The following is a 19,985-nucleotide window of genomic DNA, read 5'->3' as shown; positions in this document are numbered from 1 at the left end:
CTCACTTCCGGGGTGCTCCCTGCGACCTGGGAGAGCCGCAGCCCCGGCCACGCCGGCAGCCCCGTGCGGGCGGATCCAGGCCCCACTCAGCGCCCGGGGCCAATGCCCGGCCCCTGCCCACCCACCCAGAGCTCCAGCCCAGCCCCTCGGACACCGCCGGGCGCTGGGCCCACGCCTCGCTCCTGGGATGGGGGGGGGGGGGGCGGTCCCTCAAATGACATCACAGCGGGAACGAGGAAGGTCCTCGCCCTGCGCAGGTGCACCGTTTCCCCGAGAATCCGAACGGTGTCCCGGCGGGGGAGGGCGCCCCAGGCCGGCCGTGCTTTCAGAGAGAGCACGAGGAAGGGGCGTCCCTGCGCCTGCAGGGCCCTCCGTCTCCAGGCAAAGCCAACAGACCGTCAGGGAGGGCTGGGGCCCGGGTGCAGAGGAGCCCGCTGCCGTCCCTGGTGCGGGGCGGGCACACTTGGCAGGGAGGGCAGAGCACAGCCATGTGGTGCCACTGCCCTCCTCACCACGCTGACCCTCAGGGTCCTCTCCTGCAGAGCGCCATGTCCGCCCGCAGCATCACTGCGAAGGATAAGTTATTAGGTCACATTCTCACAGTAAGAGCCCCCACTGGGTTTTACTGTGCCGCCCTACTATGTGCAGGGGGCTGCACAAACAGCTGAGCGGGCCCTGGGCCCTGGGGCTCAGAGCCAGCCCTGCCTGGAGAAGCGGCCCCTGCCTCCTGCAGAGTGGGGCCGTGTTCACCGTGGGGAACAGGATGGGGCGCACCCCCCCTGCTCCCCACGCGCGCCCAGACCAGCGGGTCCTCTCCCTTCCCCCGGCTCCATGGAAGCCCCCGCTCCAGCCACAGCCCTTCCACTCACGCCCACTTCCTCTCTGTGGCCCTGGCCTTTTCAGAGGCGCCCGTGAATAATGAATCCCTGTTACAAATTTAGAGCGCGTCCCGCTGCCTGCAGCCGGCCTTGCCCTGCGTTTCCCTCCCGCTGGTTTGCAAGAAAAAACGAACCCCTTGAAAACACATTTTCCCCTCAATGGGTTTCCTGACAAGCAAAGCGGAGTTGCTAATTTTACAGCCTGCACGCTGAGTGGCCTGGCTCAGCGCCCTGAGGGGGCGGGAGGACAGGGAGGAGGGCAGCTTTTCAGAAAGTCCCAGTTCCTGGGGGCTGGGGTGTGGTGGGAAGGTGGGGGGCGCCTTGAGGCTGACCCAGGTGGTGCTCCCCCCACTCCTCCTCCCCCCGCCCCCCGGGGCAGCCTGAGCAGGCCTCTCACTTCTCCGGGAGTCAGGCCCCTCCTCGGAGCACCAGGAGGAGAGAGTTCTCTGCCATCCCAGAGGGGAGGGGGGGTTTGGGACCTGAGGGTGCACAGGTGCGCAGTGATGCGGGCACCCAGAGGGCCCCACTGCTCTGTCTCCTCCCTCCCTTCCTGCGATGGAAGGTTCTTCACCAAGAACCTTCTGGAACACTCGGGGGAGTTGCAACTCCTTCTCCGTCCACACTTGTCTGCGTGACCTCAGAGCTGACCTGCACCTACCAGGCCCGGAGCCTGGGCGGGCCCCTCTGAGTCCGGGACTCCGCCCCTCCCCTCCCCACACTGCTCTGCCCGCCGGCAGGCACCTAGGACAGGAAACCCGCAGGCACAGGGCGGCCTTCCTGGGCCTCTGGGCCCCGGGGGGTGGCGGCGTGGACAACCAGGGAGGGCGCTCAGGACGCCTCCGAGCCCTGCACGGCTCGGGGACAAACCCAACCCCTCCCCTGGCTGTGCTCTTCTCTCCAGCCTCAGGTCCCACCTCCCACCACCCCACACTCCACACGTTCAAGGTCAGCTCAAGGTCGCCCTCCTCCAAGAGCTCTTTGCTGGGGACGGACCCTTCGCTGATGTAGGGCCTGGCCCTCCCCTTGTCCTGGCCGTGGTGTGGTGACACCAGTCCCAAGGCTCGGCAGCTTCAGGCATCGCCTGCCAGCTTCCTCCCCCCTCCCCATCTCACACAACCCCCTCCAGCCCGCCACCCACACCCGCCACCCACCACCCACAGAAGCTCCAAGATGCTCGGGATCCAGGCTGCCTCCAGCCGCCCCGGCCGCCCTGCCAGCCCCTCCGGGGACCACGCGAGAGCCGGAGCCAGTGCTCAGCCCAGCGCCTGGCTGGGGTGGAGGCTGGGAGTGAGCAGAGAGCGGGCTGATGAGTGATGAACCGGAAGAGATAAGCTGGGCAAAGGCAGGGGAAGCCGGCCATGGTCAAGGCCACAGGCTCTCCGCTCAGACCCAGTCCCACCGCTAAGCAGCGCGGCCTTCTCTGCCCCCACTGTCCTCGTCTGTGAGATGGAGAGGACACCATGGAACAGAATGTACTCCAAATGCATCCTGTGGGGATGATGATGGCCAGGCTGGTGATGATGACGGGAGTGGTGCTGATGGTGATGACGACATGAATGGTGCTGATGGTGCTGATGGGGATGATGGTGGTGATGGGGATGATGGGGATGATGGTGGCAATGCTGGTGATGATGATGTGAGTGGTGCTGGTGGTGATGATGGGGATAATAGTGCTGATGGGGATGATGATATAATGGTGATGGTGATGACGGGGATGATGATATAGTGGGGATGGGGATGGGGATGGGGATGATGGTGGTGATGGGGATGATGGGGATGATGGTGGCAATGCTGGTGATGATGATGTGAGTGGTGCTGGTGGTGATGATGGGGATGATAGTGCTGATGGTGATGATGGGATGATGATATAGTGGGGATGGAGATGGGGATGATGGTGGTGCTGATGGTGCTCATGGGGATGATGATATAGCAGTGATGGGGATGGGAATGATGGTGGCAGTGCCGGTGGTGTTGGAATAACATGCTGGAGAATGGTAAAGGAAGCCACAGATCCTGAGGACCTGCTATGTTCCAATAGCTACTGCGTATGTTATGTGCCAGCTGCTATGCCAGCTGTCTCACAGTCACACATCAAAGGGCTTCTTTGTGAGTATTAAATGGGGGATTTGCTGAAAGACAGCACAGTGAGTGCTCCTTAAATGGAGACTGCTATGGCAATGATCATGGTGATGGTGATGATGATACTAGTATGATGATGGTGATGGTGATGGTGATAATGGCGGTCCTGATGGTGGTGATGATGGTGGTGGTGGTGATGGTGGTGGTGGTGATGGTGGTGGTGTTGGTGGTCATGGTAGTGATGGTGTTGGTGTTGGTGGTGGTGGTGGTGATGGTGGTGGTGGTGATGGTGGTGGTGGTGGTGATGGTAATGGTGGTGATGATGTCAATGATGATGATGGTGGTGCTGGTATAACATGCTGAAGAATGGTAAAGGGAGCCACAGATACAGAGGATGTTATGTGCCAGCTGCTATGACAGCGGTCTGGCAATCAAATATCAATGTTCTGAACTTCGTGATGGCCTGATTCTGGTGACCTGTGACCTGTATAAAGCACCCCCGCTCCGGGCCTCAGTCTCCCCTGGTCCGGAACTCCTCCGGGGTGTCAGGAAGCTCAGATGCAGTAGGGCAGCTGAGGTGAAGTGCAAAGGGCTGTGTGTGCAAGAGCCTGGCCGCGCACCAGGCTGACAGAGGCCAGGCCCTCCCTCCTGGCCGGGCCCTGTGCACACTGAGGTGGCTGAGTGCCCTGGTCCTCCATACCCGCCCGGTGGACGTGCGGAGCCAGCGGCCTTGGGGCAATGGCTCGTGCCCCAGGGGAGCGGGGAGCACTCAGGTCCGGGCTTGGTGGGAGTGTTGAGAGGCGAACCTTCATTCCTGGGGCCCAGCTTCACCTCAACGATGCTCTGGGCGAATGCTGCTGCTCCCATTTAATGGATGAGGAAACTGAGGCCCAGAGGAAATGGGAGAGCTGCCGAAGAACACACAGCTGGGTGTGGGCAGAACATGGCGCCCAGGTCTACCTCCGATCCATAGGGCACTGCCCTGCAGGGACTCAGTGCTGGCTGCCACAGCACCAACACCACAGCCACGGCCCCACAACACAGCCCCACACCACAGCCCCACACCACAGCACAGCCCCACACCACAGCCCCACACCACAGCCCCACACCACAGCCACAGCCCCCACCACAAGCCCCACACCACAGCCCCACACACAAGCCACAGCCCCACACCACAGCCACAGCCCCACACCACAGCCCCACACCACAGCCCCCACACCACAGCCCCACACCACAGCCCCCACACCACAGCCCCACACCACAGCCACAGCCCCACACCACAGCCACAGCCCCACAGCACAGCCCCACAGCACAGCCCCACACCACAGCCCCCACACCACAGCCCCACACCACAGCCCCACACCACAGCCACAGCCCCACACCACAGCCCCCACACCACAGCCACAGCCCCACACCACAGCCCCAGCCCCACACCACAGCCCCCACACCACAGCCCCACACCACAGCCACAGCCCCACACCACAGCCCCCACACCACAGCCACAGCCCCACACCACAGCCCCCACACCACAGCCCCCACACCACAGCCCCCACACCACAGCCCCACACCACAGCCACAGCCCCACACCACAGCCACAGCCCCCACACCACAGCCCCACACCACAGCCCCACACCACAGCCCCCACCACAGCCACAGCCCCACACCACAGCCCCACACCACAGCCCCACACCACAGCCACAGCCCCACACCACAGCCCCACACCACAGCCCCACACCACAGCCCCACACCACAGCCCCACACCACAGCCACAGCCCCACACCACAGCCACAGCCCCACACCACAGCCCCAGCCCCACACCACAGCCCCACACCACAGCCACAGCCCCACACCACAGCCCCACACCACAGCCCCACACCACAGCCCCACACCCCAGCCACAGCCCCACACCACAGCCCCCACACCACAGCCCCACACCACAGCCCACAGCCCCAACACCCACACCACAGCCCCACAGCCACAGCCCCACACCACAGCCACAGCCCCACACCACAGCCCCACACCACAGCCCCCCCACCCCGCCCCCACACCACAGCCCCCACACCACAGCCCCACACCACAGCCCCACACCACAGCCCCACACCACAGCCACAGCCCCACACCACAGCCCCACCCCACACCCACAGCCCCACACCACAGCCACACACCCCCACACCACAGCCCCACACCACACCCACCAGCCCCACACCACAGCCCCCACACCACAGCCCCACACCACAGCCACAGCCCCACACCACAGCCCCACACCACAGCCACAGCCCCACACCACAGCCCCACACCACAGCCCCACACCACAGCCACAGCCCCACACCACAGCCACAGCCCCACACCACAGCCCCACACCACAGCCCCACACACACAGCCCCACACCACAGCCCCACACCACAGCCCCCACACCACAGCCCCACCCCACAGCCCCACACCACACCACAGCCCCACACCACAGCCCCACACCACAGCCACAGCCCCCACACCACAGCCCCACACCACAGCCACAGCCCCACACCACAGCCCCACACCACAGCCCCCACACCACAGCCACAGCCCCCACCACAGCCCCACACCACAGCCCCCACACCACAGCCCCACACCACAGCCACAGCCCCACACCACAGCCCCACACCACAGCCACAGCCCCACACCACAGCCCCACACCACAGCCCCACACCACAGCCCCCACACCACAGCCCCACACCACACCCCACACCACACCCCACACACAGCCACAGCCCCACACCACAGCCCCACCCCACAGCCCCCACACCACACCCCACCCCACACCACAGCCCCACACCACAGCCCCACACCACAGCCCCACACCACAGCCACAGCCCCACACCACAGCCCCACACCACAGCCACAGCCCCACACCACAGCCCCACACCACAGCCCCACACCACAGCCCCACACCACAGCCCCACACCACAGCCCCACACCACAGCCCCCACACCACAGCCCCACACCACAGCCACACCCCCACACCACAGCCACAGCCCCACACCACAGCCCCACACCACATCCCCCCACACACCACATCCCACACCACAGCCCCACACCACAGCCACAGCCCCACACCACAGCCCCAGCCCCACACCACAGCCCCACACCCCAGCCCCCACACCACAGCCCCCACACCACAGCCCCACACCACAGCCCCCACACCACAGCCCCCACACCACAGCCCCCACACCACAGCCCCACACCACAGCCCCACACCACAGCCCCAGCCCCACACCACAGCCCCACACCACAGCCACAGCCCCCCCCACACCACAAGCCCCCCCCCCACACCACAGCCCCACACCACCGCCCCACACCACAGCCCCCACACCACAGCCCCACACCACACCACAGCCCCACACCACAGCCCCCCACACCACAGCCACACACCACAGCCCCACACCACAGCCCCCACACCACAGCCCCACACCACAGCCCCACCCCACACCCCCAGCCCCCACACCCCAGCCCCACACCACAGCCACAGCCCCCCACCACACACACCCCACCCCACACCACAGCCCCACACCACAGCCACAGCCCCACACCACAGCCCCACACCACAGCCACAGCCCCCACACCACAGCCCCCACACCACACCCCCACACCACAGCCCCCACACCACAGCCCCACACCACAGCCCCACACCACAGCCACAGCCCCACACCACAGCCCCACACCACACCCACACACACCACAGCCCCAACCACAGCCCCACACCACAGCCACACCACACCACAGCCCCACACCACAGCCACACACCACAGCCCCCACACCACACCACAGCCCCCACACCACAGCCCCACACCACAGCCCCACACCACAGCCCCCACACCCCAGCCACACCCACACCACAGCCCCACACCACAGCCACAGCCCCACACCACAGCCCCCACACCACAGCCCCCACACCACAGCCCCCACACCACCGCCCCCCACACCACAGCCCCCACACCACAGCCCCCACACCACCGCCCCACACCACAGCCCCCACACCACAGCCCCCACACCACAGCCCCACACCACACCCCACAGCCCACACCACAGCCCCACACCACAGCCCCACCCCACAGCCCCACACCACAGCCCCACACCACAGCCACAGCCCCACACCACAGCCCCACACCACAGCCCCACACCACAGCCCCACACCACAGCCCCACACCACAGCCCCCACACCACAGCCCCACACCACAGCCCCAGCCCCCACACCACAGCCCCACACCACAGCCCCCACACCACAGCCACAGCCCCACAGCCACAGCCCCACACCACAGCCCCACACCACACCCCACACCACAGCCCCACACCACAGCCCCACACCACAGCCCCACACCACAGCCCCACACCACAGCCCCCACACCACAGCCCCACACCACAGCCCCACACCACAGCCACAGCCCCACACCACAGCCCCACAGCACAGCCCCACACCCCACAGCCCCACACCACCCAGCCACCACCACAGCCCCACACCACAGCCCCCACACCACGCCCACACACAGCCCACACCACAGCCCCACACCACAGCCCCCACACCACAGCCACCAGCCCCACCCACACCACAGCCCCACACCACAGCCCACAACCACCCACAGCCCCCACACCACAGCCACAGCCCCACACCACAGCCACAGCCCCACACCCACCGCCACAGCCCCCACACCACAGCCCCACACCACAGCCACCACACCCACAGCCACAGCCCCACCACACAGCCCCACACCACAGCCACAGCCCCACACCACAGCCCCACACCACAGCCCCACACCACAGCCACAGCCCCACACCACAGCCCCAGCCCCACCCCCACAGCCCCACACCACAGCCCCACACCACAGCCCCACACCACAGCCCCCACACCACACCCCCACACCACAGCCCCACACCACAGCCCCACACCACAGCCCCACACCACAGCCACCCCACCCACAAGCCCCACACCACAGCCACACCACACACACCCACACCACAGCCCCACACCACAGCCACACACCACAGCCCCACACCACAGCCCCACACCACAGCCCCACACCACAGCCACACACCACAGCCCCACACCACAGCCCCACACCACAGCCCCCACACCACAGCCCCCACACCACAGCCCCACACCACAGCCACAGCCCCACACCACAGCCACAGCCCCACACCACAGCCACAGCCCCACACCACAGCCCCACACCACAGCCACAGCCCCACACCACAGCCCCACACCACAGCCACACACCACAGCCCCACACCACAGCCCCACACCACAGCCCCACACCACAGCCTCACGCCACAGCCCCACACCACAGCCACAGCCCCCACACCACAGCCCCACACCACAGCCCCACACCACAGCCCCACACCACAGCCACAGCCCCACACACACCACCCCCACACCACAGCCACACACCCACACCACAGCCCCACACCACAGCCCCCACACCACAGCCCACACACCCACACCACAGCCCCACACCACAGCCCCACCCCACAGCCCCACACCACAGCCACAGCCCCACACCACAGCCACAGCCCCACACCACAGCCCCACACCACAGCCCCACAGCCACAGCCCCACACCACAGCCCCACACCACAGCCCCACACCCACACCCCCACACCACAGCCCACACCCACAGCCCCACACCACAGCCCCCACCCACCACAGCCCCACACCACAGCCCCACACCACAGCCCCACACCACAGCCCCACACCACATTCCCCACACCACATCGCCCACAACACCACATCCCCAACCCACAGCCCCACAACCACACTCCCCACACCACACCACCCCACGGCGTCGGCCTGTGCCCCCTGCCCATGGTTCTTCATTCTGCATTGTTGGCTGGAGCCGGCTGGGTTCGGCCGCGTGGTCACGTGTGGCTCCCCAGGGCAGAGCCTTCCCACCGCGTGGGCGGGCTGGAGGCTGGGCCGGGGGTGGCTGCGCCCCCTCCGCGGCCGGGCCCCTCCTGTTGGCTTTGGAGGCAGACCCTGGTCTGCGCTCTGGCCCCCGGAGCCTCAGAGGAAGCACCGCCGCTGCCCACTGTGAGCAGCTCGGAGCGGCGCCCGGCCCTGCGGCCAGCCCTCGCCTGGCCAGCCGGCGGCGGTTTGCACCCTCACCAGGCTGATGGGGGCCGGGCCCACCCCCCGGGGCCGCGCCGGGTCCCCCCCCGCGGGGAGGGCCGGTGGGCAGCGGCTCTCGGGCCGGACGGCTTAAAGGACAAATGAGCCCTCTGGTCACCGCGGCCTGGGGAGCCTGCGGTCTCCCTCGGGAGGCACTGGCTGGGGGTCCCGTCCCGGCTCTGGGCCGTGGCTGCAGGCGGACGGGACCGGATGCAGGCCCGCAGCCGCAAACGCGTCAGGCAAATCCGGAGCTCAGCACCGTCCCTCCGCTCGCCCTGGTCTCTCCCCGGAGGCCACCGAGCGGAGCCAGCCAGGCGGACACAAAAGGGAAATGCGTCTGGCACACTCCCAGCGGGGAGTCTCCTTCTCCCCACTCCCCTCATCCCACCCCCACACCCGGCTCCAGGAATCCTCCCCCAGCACACACACAGCCCAGGCCCACACCTGTCAGCTGGCTGTGCGCTGGGACACGTGGCTCCCTGGCTGAGGGCCTCCCCGCCCCGCGAGGCTGGGCCGCGCCCCGGGCCTGGCTGTGTCCTTGCACTTGCGGGGACCCAGGCCGGGCTCTGAGAGGTGAGGCGGGGACCCAGGCGGGCAGGGGCTCCCACGCCTGGGTGACAGAGGCCAAGCTCCCAGTGCCTCCTGGCTCCTCCTGGAAACCACTTCCCTCTCTGGAATGGGGAAACTGAGGCACGGCTCCGGCAGTGATGGGGTCAGGGCTCCCAGCTGGTTTGTGGTGGGCCTCCCACCGACCAGGCCCGGCTGCCTCTTCTGCTGAAGTCCTAGGTCTGGGCCCTGCCCCACTTCATTCATTCACTCACTTATTCCCTCACCTTCATTTCTTCATTCCATCATCCAATCATTCAATCACTCATTTCCTCATTCCCTCACTCACTCATTCACTCAATCACTCATTTCCTCATTCCCTCACTCATTCACTCACTCACTCATTCACTCACTCATTCATTCACTCACTCACTCACTCATTCACTCACTCACTCATTCACTCATTCACTCACTCACTCATTCACTCACTCACTCACTCATTCACTCACTCCCTCACTCACTCATTCACTCACTCATTCACTCATTCATTCACTCACTCTCTCATTCACTCATTCACTCACTCATTCACTCACTCACTCATTCACTCCCTCATTCACTCACCCTTGGCTGATGAGCACCTCCTGTGTGCCAGGCCCCTCCAGATGCTGGACACAGGCGGGAGGTCCCCGGGGCCTGGGGCACACATGTTGTGGACGGGGCCGCCACAGGTGGGATCCTCCAGCACAGAGCTCACAGCTGTGGGGAGGGCCTCCAGGTGGTGCCTGAGTGTGGGGCAGGGCCTGGGTGCGCGGGGCCGGTGGCCAGAACAAGCGTGAGCAGGAGCGGGTTTTGCCTGAAGACGGTCCAGAGGCTGAGCGCTGCTGAGCCAGGGCTCCGGGCGGGTGGGGAGGACAGGGGAGCAGGCAGGTGGCGCCTCCCGGTTCTCCAGGGTCTGCCCTGCAGGGAGCGCAGCCATCAGCGGGACGCCGTCCACCAGGGTCACCGCGGGCCCTCGGGGGCCAGAAAAGACACTCCCACCAAATGGCCCCAGGACGAGGAAGCTGAGGCCCAGGGAGGGCAGCCCGGTCTGGGTCTGAGGTCAGGCACTGAGGCCCCGCCCAGCCTCCCCGGGGCCTCTCTCCCCGAGAAGCCCCGCCCCGCCCTGGGCCCCGCCCTGGGCCCCTCTCCGGCTGTGCGAGTGGAAGGAGGGGGAGTAATGGTATTTGCTAAACTAATTTCAAGGATCAAGAATTTCCAGATGTTTCCGTGTTCCCGCCCCTCCCCACCTGGCCCCTGTGCCTTCCTCAGGGCTGCCCCTCTGCGGGAGGGGGGCTCCCCGGGACCCTGGGTGTGGCTGAGCGTCTGGCTGAGGCTGGGAGCCGGGGGATTCCTGGAAAACCAGAGCGATTCTCCAGCCGCGGCTGGAGCCAACTCGGAACCCACCTCTGAGAAGCTTGGCTCCAGGCCCAGCTGGAAAGGGGCAGGGGATGGGGGAGAAAAGGGCAGGGGGGAGGACATGGGGGAGGCTCCAGGCCCAGCTGGGAAGGGGCGGGGGGGGGGGAGACATGGGGGAGGCTCCAGGCCCAGCTGGGAAGGGGCGGGGGGGGGGGGGTATGTGGGGAAGGCTCCAGGGGCCTAAGGTGGCCAGCCCACCCACAGGACTACTAAGCTTAGCGACTCGATCAATGAGCCAATGAATCGACGACAGCGCCCAGTATTGGCTGAACACTGTCTGCATCGCCTATCGAAGCAAAACTTGGGTCACAGCAACCTGCCAAGTGGGAATTACCCCCCCCCCCCCGCATCTTACAGGAGACGGGGCACCGTACCCCGGGTCACCCCAAAGCTGGTGGCAAAACAGACATCTGCACCCTGGCCAGTCTGGATTCTACGGGGCTAACGCCAGGGTCTGGAGGGGGGCGGGGGAGGGAGGGGGGCGGAAGGGGAGGGAGGCAGGAGGGGGAGAGAGAAACTCTCCCCATGAACACTTGAAGCCAATCATTCTAGCCGCCTGGCCGGCACAGGCTGGGGCGCCCTGGGCACGGCTGTGCCAGGCTTGCAGGGCTCGGCGCCCTGCCTTGCCCAGGGACTGGCCGGGACTCCTGCTGTCACAGACACACAGGTCCCTCTGAAGGGGCCCTTCCCCGAGGGCACTCAGGCAGGGGCACCCATAGGCAGGGCTCCGAGCGAGGGCGCCCGGCCACACCCGCCGGCCGGTGAGGAGCTGAAGGCACACGGCCCCGGGTCCCGATCGTGGCCGCGGCAGATGTGGGGACCACGTACACAGGGCGCGTGGAGCACCCCAGTGTGTGCGGAGGGCACCATGGGGGCTCCCGGGTCTGTGATGGCTCCCTCCCGTCCACAATCCAGACACGTCTGCGCAGCAGCGGCCTCTGTCTGGCCCGGCCACGGCCGTGACACTGTTTCCGGAGACGGAAGTGTTTCCGGTCGCGGTGTTCCTGCCACGGCGCCCCCCGCCGAGCGAGCTCCCGTCCGGAGCCTGTGACGGAAGGACACGTGGGCGCCTGGGCCGGGCCGGGCACGGGCACCCTCCAGGGCCTGCGGGTGGCGGCGGGCGGGCGGCCTGAGTAGCAGTTGAGCTGGCGAGAGGCAGCTCCCCACGCGTGTGGCCCCGGGCGTGCGGACCAGGCTGTGGCGTGGCCCGGGGGCGTCAGCCGCTCTCAGACCGGAGCCCCTCGGTGCCTGCCGGAGGAGGGGGCCTGCCAACCGAGCTGGCCCCCCCGGGAAATAGCCTGCACCCCAAGTGCATCGCACCAGCCCCACGGCCTCCCTGGCACCCCTCCACGTTCACAGACCCCCGGTGAGGACGGCGGGGACAGGCCACACGTGCCCCCAGTTCACACCTGATGCCCGGCCCCGGGACCGGAATGCAGCCTGACAGGGAGGGGGGTGGTGGCAGGTGCTCGGCCAAGAGAGGTCACCCTAGAGCAGGGCGGGCCCCCATCCCATGGGACCCTGTCCTTCTTAAAGGGGACATGACGCAGACACACGGGGGTCACCCGCTGGGAGAGGCAGGCGGAGAGGAGGTGATGTGTCCACACGCCAAGGACCCTCATGGATGCCAGGCCACCCTGGCCACGGGGAGAGAGGCCCAGGACGGTCTCAGCCTCAGAGGGCACCAGCCTGGCCTGGCCTTCCCCTCCCCCGCTCCGCCCCTCCGCCCGGCCACCCCACCATGCACGCCTGGCTCCCGCCGCCCCTGCCCTGTCCTCTCAGGCCACCAGGGCGATGGCCGTCCTCCATGTGCTTTCCCATCCTCAGAGCCACATCCTGGATCGGGACCAGGCACCTGCTCTCACTGATGGCACAACAGCAGCCCAGCAGGTCTGCCCGCCCGCCCGCCCGCCCGCCCGGGCAGCCCGCCCGCTGCCTCCCTCTCAGGCCCAACACCTGGCCCGTCCGCCTCCTCCCGCATTCCTCCTCCCGCATTCCTCCTCCTGACCCTCCACCGGCAGCACCTCCCGTGGCTCTGCCTCACACGGACCCAGGGCCAGGCCACACCCCCGCTGCCCCTCAGCCCCTCACTGTCACCTCCACCCGTCCTTACAGCGGCCTGGGCACTTACTGATGCTCTCCCTGCCCCCACCCCACCCCACTGCTGTCCCGGCCAGCTCCCGCTCTGGTCTCACCCACACGCCCATGCCTGACCCCACCCCACACCCACCATGCCCTCTCCTTTCCCATTCCACACCATGGTTATCTGTGGTTTCACTCCCGCCTCCTGCACTCATCCCGGGACCGGGGTTCTGCCTGGCTCCTTCCCTCCGGCACCGCCCCTACAGCAGCTCACACAGGGCAACACCCACCCCATCTGCGCGGAGCCCACACACCGGGCACGTGCGCTGAGGGCCCCCTTTCCCCTCTCGCCGCCCACACACCGCGGCTCCCGGGCCCCGGGCGGAGACGCCGGGCTGGGGCGCGGTGCCGCTGGCACTGTGCTGTCCCAGGCGGCCTCCCGGTGGGCGGGCAGCGGGGCCGGTTACGTTGATGGCCGGATGGCACGCCTGCACTGCCCACCGGGAAGCCCCAGCTCTCAGAGGTGCGGGGAGGGACCTGGGGCTCAGGACGCGGCCCCACGGGCACACGGGGGCCCTCCAACAAGGTTGGCGCCCCGAGATCAGGAGGGACGGTCCCAGATGCCGGAGGCGTGTGTGCCCACGCCTGGCCCTCACAGCCCCACACCTGTGACCACACACACAGCCTCGCCGGCCCCGCTGTTCTCGGTCCCTCCCCTCCCGCCGGGCTCCGTCTGACCCGGTGATGAGATGGGCCAGGAGCTGGGGCCACGGCGGCTGCGAGGCTCCGCGCCTCCCGGGGGGCTGGGCTGTTGGGAGGAGGAGCCGGGTCTGCCTTCCGAAGCCCCCGACCCCTGGCCCTGAGCTCACAGCCGTGCTCCGCTCGGGACTGGCCGCCTGCCCAGAGCTTCACAGACAGCGTCCAGCGGCGGGGACACAGGTGCCTCCCCTGACCCCTGACCCCTGACCCCTGACCCCAGATGTTGCCCACGAAGGGGCCTCTCACCTCGGGGTGATCTGCGCCACAGGCAGCGTTTAAGGTCAAGGCCGCGGTGCCAGGACCCTGAGGCCGTGGTGGAGGGGCCGTGCCCCTGAAAGCTCGGGGTGCTGACCCCGGCCCTGGGCTGGGCCTTGTTTGGGAGCAGGAAGCAGGCGAGGTCCCCTGGCCCGGGCCCGGCCCAGTGACTCAGGGCCCCGTGGAGAGGGACAGTGGACGCAGTCACACAGCACAGGGAGCGGTGGGGTGAGGGCAGCAGGGCTGGAGCGGAGCAGCCCCTCAGGAAGGACAGGCTGTGCCCTGCGCCCGGGCTCTGGCCTCCGGCTGCGGAGTGGGCAGGGCCTTCCCCATCGCAGAGGGGAAACCGAGCCCTCACGTGGACCTCCAGCCAGCGGGTCCCCGTGGGCGCCGGGTGCAGCGGGAGCGAGGGCCGTGGCCCGGGGCCTGAGGGTGTCACCTCACAGCCTGTTCCCATCGCCCTGAGGCTTGGGCTCAGCGGGAGGGAAGGAGAAGGGAGGAGGGTGGACACCACCGAGGCGCCATGGGGCCGGGTGGGAAGGCCGGCCCCCCGGCCTCCCGCTGGGCAGATGCTGCGCGGCTGCCAGCACCCCCACCCGCCCGGCTCAGGAATCCCCCGCCCAATCCTGCCCCTGAACTATGCCCGCCCGCCCACGCGCTCCACCTGCTGGCATGAGTCAGGCCTCCCACACAGCTCCCTGGCACCTCACCTCGTGCTGCGGCCTCCACGCCCTGCCCTCCGCCCGGCCACCCTCAGCCCCTGTGCTGCGGACCCAGGCCTGGCTGAGGGCCCAGGCCCAGCCTCCTGGGGCTCCCTGGCCCTGGCCTTGGGCGGCCCTCACCGGGTGCCCCCTGCCAGCCCCTCACCGGGTGCCCCCTGACAGCCCCTCACCGGGTGCCCCCCGCCACGCCCCTCACCGGGTGCCCTCCCCCAGGCCCCTCACCGGGTACCCCCTGCCAGCCCCTCACTGGGTGCCCTCCCCCAGGCCCCTCACCGGGTACCCTCCGCCAGGCCCCTCACCGGGTGCCCCCTGCCAGGCCCCTCACCGGGTGCCCCCTGCCAGGCCCCTCACCGGGTGCCCTCTGCCAGGCCCCTCACCGGGTGCCCTCCCCCAGGCCCCTCACCGGGTGCCCTCCCCCAGGCCCCTCACCGGGTGCCCTCCCCCAGGCCCCTCACCAGATGCCCCCTGCCAGGCCCCTCACCGGGTGCCCTCCCCCAGGCCCCTCACCGGATGCCCCCTGCCAGCCCCTCACCGGGTGCCCTCCCCCAGGCCCCTCACCGGGTGCCCCCTGCCAGCCCCTCACCGGGTGCCCCCTGCCAGGCCGCACTGATGTGGGTAAATCCCACGCCCCCCTCCTCAGAAGCAGCAGTGACTCCTCCAGGGGACTGGGCGGCTCAGGGGACAGCCCGCCTCACTCCACAGCTGCTGCACCCCCTCCTCCCGGGCTCTGCGCCAAGGGCAGCACTTGTCCACCCGGGGCCCTGGCCCTGCCATGTGCCCTCCTGGGCTCCCCCTGCGAACCCACTTCACCAAGCGCTGTGCTCATGGCACCTGCCCAGAGGGACTGCGGAGGCCACCCAGCTCCCGGCGCCCAGCGCCCAGCTCCCAGCTCCCAGCTCCCAGTGCCCAGCTCCCAGCTCCCAGCTCCCAGTGCCCAGCTCCCAGCTCCCAGCGCCCAGCTCCCAGCGCCCAGCTCCCAGCACCCACCACCCCGCTCCCGGCGCCCAGCTCCCAGCTCCCACCACCCCACTCCCAGGGCCCAGCTCCCAGCTCCCAGCACCCACCACCCACCTCCCACCTCCCATCTCCCACCTCCCACCTCCCAGCTCCCGGCGCCCAGCGCCCAGCTCCCAGCTCCCAGCTCCCAGCTCCCAGCGCCCAGCTCCGAGCACCCACCACCCCGCTCCCGGCGCCCAGCTCCCAGCTCCCAGCTCCCAACTCCCAGCTCCCAGCTCCCAGCACCCAGCACCCACCTCCCACCTCCCATCTCCCAGCTCCCAGCACCCAACACCCAGCTCCCAGCGCCCACCTCCCACCTCCCACCTCCCAGCGCCCACTGCCCAGCTCCCAGCGCCCGCCTCCCAGTGCCCAGCCCCTCCTCCCGCTGCCCTGTACTCCGGAGGGCGCATTTCCAGACATCAGTCACTAACACGCACACGTTCCCGCTATGTCCCCCACAGGAACGTCCTCCCTCGCTGAGCCCCCAGCTCTCCCGGGGCCACGCAAACGTGTGGAATGAGTGGCGTGAACCCAGCCTGGGCCCCACGCGGCCCTGAGGGCAGGGGTGCTGGGCAGGGGACAGGATGCCACCAGGGGAGGTGAGAGGAGGGAGCCTGGAGCGGGCAGTGGCCGTGGGCAGACATTCCCAGCACCGAGCACAGCCGAGCCCGCTGGGCGGGGCTGGAACCAGAGTCCCCGCTGTGCCCAGGGAGCACCGCCCCGCCCCGCGGGCACCCGAGCTCTCAGCAGCTGCCGCCTCCTGCCCGCCCCCCCACCAGCTCCAGACCGGGGTCCCCCCCAGCCTCCTCCCCCGCCTCCACCACGGTGCCCAGGAAGGCCCTTCCGGTAACGTCCTTAGACGGAGCTTGTGGAAGCACAGCCAACGCCGCCAGGGGTTCCACTGTGCGTGGCAGACGGACACCGGTCACGCGTGTCCGGCATGTTCTGCAGGGCTGAGACCAGCGCAACCTGGGGGGACGCTGTGGGTGACAGCCCCTGGGGCCACACACTAGCAAAACCTTTGGGGGTATCTGCTTAGCACATGCAGACCGGGGCCCAGCAGGCCCTCGGGGTGCCACCCACAGACACACGTTCTGCCCCACGTGGCGCCGCCCAGAACGCTGGGCAGCAGTGTGAGTGCCCCGCCCCAGGCTGCCTGGACGCAGCCGGTGCTGGGGTCCCCCAGAACGCCAGCCGGCGTGAAGGCCCCTGGCCTCGGGGCAGACGCAGAGCTGTGTCGCCATCACTGCTCCCCCAGTGACAGGAGCCCGGGGTGAGGTGAGGTTGTCCTGGTCCCTCGGAGGCGGGAAGAGGGACCGTGTCTCCAGCCGGCTCCCGCCGTCAGGAATCTACCCACGTGCGGATGGATGGATGATTGGGACGGAGGGAGGCGACAGGACCACAAGGCAAGCGGGGCCCAGCACTGCTGAGGCAAGGTGGCACAGGGGTCCCTTAAATGCTCGAAGCTGTAAACCACCATCTATATAAAGAGGGAATGAGCTAATAGGTCCTAATGGTGTCCCAGTCACGACCACTCAGCAGGCTGGGTGCGCACAGGAGCTGGTGGGCAGGGACCGAGGCAGGGACTTGCGCCACCAGGACATGAGGCTGCCCCCGGGGGCGGCCCCCCCCGGTGGAGGTGCACGCAGGCCCGCTGTGCCACCTGGCCCAGGGCTGGGGCGTCGGGACAGGGTGGGGCTTTGGCCAAGAGCTCTCAGCACTCCTGTGCTGGGGTCTGAAAGGGTGGAGAGGAAGGGAGAGCAGATGGGCAGTTAGGGGGATCAGGTCAGGAGTGGAGAACAGATGGGCAATTAGGGGGATCAGGACAGGTGGGGAGAGCAGATGGGCAGTTATGGGGATCAGGACAAGAGGGAAGAGCAGATGGGCAGTTAGGGGGGGTCAGGTCAGGAGGGAAAGAGCAGATAGGCAGTTAGGGGGATCAGGCCAAGAGGGGAGAGCAGTTAGGGCCATCAGGCCTGCAGGGGAGCAATTAGGGGCATCAGACAGCCAGGAGAGCAGTTAGGGGCATCAGGCAGGCAGGCAGGTGAGCGCTTAGGAGCCAGTGGTTCTGGATTGTGAGAGGAACCCCAGATTGAAGAGGATGCAGGCCAGGCTGAGGGACCCCCACCCCACCCCCGTGCACAAATTCAGTGCACCAAGCCCCTGAATATGAAAATAAAGCCAATGGCCACTGAGGGCGGTGGGGGCTCGCAGAGGCCGAGGGCCGCCCTGGGGTGTCGGTGCCCTGCAGCTGACCCCGTTTCTGCTCCTAGAACAATCCCAGCGGAGACAGGAATGCGGGTGCTCCCGGCGTGGGCGGGTCCCTGCTGCCCCAACCGGAAATGACTCCCACGCCGCGCAGGGAAGCGCGGGAATGCACGGGTCCCGTCACCCGGTGCAGTTCCACGGAAAAGGAGGCGCCAGACCCTCCGCTCCTTGCCGCACCCGGGAAGCCAGACACCAAATACGTGGGGATCCGGGCAAGGGCAGGGGCGGGACTTGGGGTGACTAGAGGTGCCGGGCTGCTGGGAATTGGCGCTATTCCGGCGGATCCAGTGCCTGCTTGGGTTGTGGGCCTACGCTGAGCTGAACACTTAGAATTTGTGCCCATTCCTGTACCCATGAAATATTCCAGTAAAAAGTAAAAAAAAAAAAGTCCAGAAAGAAAAGGCTCCTATATGCTTTTTAAAAATAAAAGACAAAATTCAGCATTCCATGGTGGGCACTAGGCCGGAGGGATGCAAAGACAGGAAGCTGGCCGGCATGGCTCAGTGACTGAGCATTGACCTATGAACCCGGGGGTCACAGCTCAATCCCCGGTCAGGGCACATGCTTGGATTGTGGGCTCAATCCCTAGGAGGAGGTGTGCAGAGGCAGCCGATCAATGATTCTCCCTCATCATTGATATTTCTCTCCCTCTCTCGCTCGCTCTCTCTCTCTCTCTCTCTCTCTCTCTCCCTTCCTCTCTGAAATACATACGTGTATATAGATGGATAGGTAAACGTATACATAGATGAGGAGATATCCCAGCCTCTGGGGATCATGGCATCCATGGCAGGAGCCTGGCAACACCATGGAGCTGGGCTGTGAGGGACCAGCTGCCTGGCATCACCTTCCTCACCAGAGAGCAGGGCCGGTGCCCACAGTGCCCGGAGGACCCCAGCAGACCCACAGCCTCAGGAGGCTCCCTGGACAAAGGGCTGGCACATACAAAGCCTGGTGACATGAGCCGACGCCCGCCTGCCCGGGCCCACCTAGATACGGCGCCCGCGGCTCCAGCGCCACCCTGGTGGCAGGGAAGCCCCAGCTGCCACCACAGCCGAGAGCCCAGGCCGGCCCCCTCCGGGCCAGAGGAACCGCCATCCTGGGACGTGCGGTGAGGCGCTCAGAAATCTGCTCCCCATCGATGTTCCCAACCGGCAGGGAGGAGGCCCGGCCAGCCCTGTCCGCATTCCTCCACAGGGCGGCCGCACCTCCGGCCTGGCGCCGACCCACATAGCTGGGCGCTCCGTGGGCACCGGGGCCCGGAATCCGAGCCGGGCACTGTGCCAGGGGCTCCCCCCACGGGGGCTCCCCCCACGGGGGCTCCCGCGGCCCGGGCAGCCCCTCCGGCCGGCCCTGGCAGGCCCCGTTGGGCAGCCTGGCTCTGGAATTCTCGTGAACAAACACGACCCGGGCGGGACACCTGTGTGCCTGCCGGGCGCTGACGCTCCGGCCCGGGAACTCTTTCCTAAACACGAGGGAGGGGAAGAACAACAAAGGACACGGGGACGAAACAGCTGTGGGCCAGGCGAACTTTCAACCCACACCCTCGGCCCACGGAGGCCCGGCCTACACCCTGGCCAGGCTCCAGCAGAAACTGGCTCGCCGCAGAGGCGGCCGGGCGCCCTGGCCACGGAGGAAGACCACAGCACAGCGGCGCGGCCACCAGAGCCGGCCACGCCCGGCCGGGCCCGATGTGCGGACAGCAGCTGGGGCCGTTGGCCAGTCCCCGACATCAGTGAATGTTCTAGCAGAGAGAGGAGGGCTGCCTTCATACGCCCCCCAGAGGGGCAGACACTCCCCGCTCCCAGCC

At 67.5% G+C, this 19,985-nt stretch overlaps 1 protein-coding gene across 1 annotated transcript in view; it reads right to left on the bottom strand.

Moving 5' to 3' along the window:
- LOC118719714 (VPS10 domain-containing receptor SorCS2-like) overlaps nucleotides 1–19,985 on the bottom strand; it is a gene marked incomplete at its 3' end in the record, with an annotated part of 156,071 nt that overhangs the window by 65,298 nt on the left and 70,788 nt on the right. The window lies entirely within an intron of this gene.

This window comes from Pipistrellus kuhlii, unplaced genomic scaffold, assembly GCF_014108245.1.
Source record: "Pipistrellus kuhlii isolate mPipKuh1 unplaced genomic scaffold, mPipKuh1.p scaffold_m20_p_154, whole genome shotgun sequence".
Lineage (NCBI taxonomy): Eukaryota > Metazoa > Chordata > Mammalia > Chiroptera > Vespertilionidae > Pipistrellus > Pipistrellus kuhlii.
The sequence above is the reverse complement of the archived record's forward strand: the minus strand, read 5'-3'. Positions and strand labels throughout refer to the sequence as shown.